Genomic DNA, 536 nt, shown 5'->3' on the forward strand with positions numbered 1-536 from the left:
ATCATGTACATTGTTTCGTCTTGGTATAAAAGATGGGTTTGGGTGACAGCAAATATTCTGCTCAATTCCATAGATTTGCTTGTCAGTTGTTTGACCTTAACCAGTTGAGCATGTCCCTTAGTGACTGATGATATATGCATCTCTGATCACGAACAGAAGTAGTGGGGGAGCATCATAGCCATGTGTTGAGAGGAATTCTTTGGGGTTTGAATAATTCACTTCTGGAAACACGGGTGTTTTGCTCAACATCCTTAAACAAACCATATTCAGGGACCTTTTGAGTGGGATGGGCTACTCGACCTGAAGAAAATTCTAAGTGGGCCCTACCTGCAAGGTCATGCGCTGTTTCGGATCTATTTTAAAACGGGGGCGCCAGTATTTTCTTAACGAAACACTAACGAAACACTTTAAAACTTGGGACACTGGTAGAATGTGTCATATAAAACATCTTTTACTCTTAGTCTTCTTAACAAAAAAAGGAATTCGCAAGTTATTCCATGTAAAAGTTGTATTTCTGTAATTTCAACCAATCACTG

This window comes from Octopus bimaculoides, chromosome 26, assembly GCF_001194135.2.
Source record: "Octopus bimaculoides isolate UCB-OBI-ISO-001 chromosome 26, ASM119413v2, whole genome shotgun sequence".
NCBI lineage: Eukaryota > Metazoa > Mollusca > Cephalopoda > Octopoda > Octopodidae > Octopus > Octopus bimaculoides.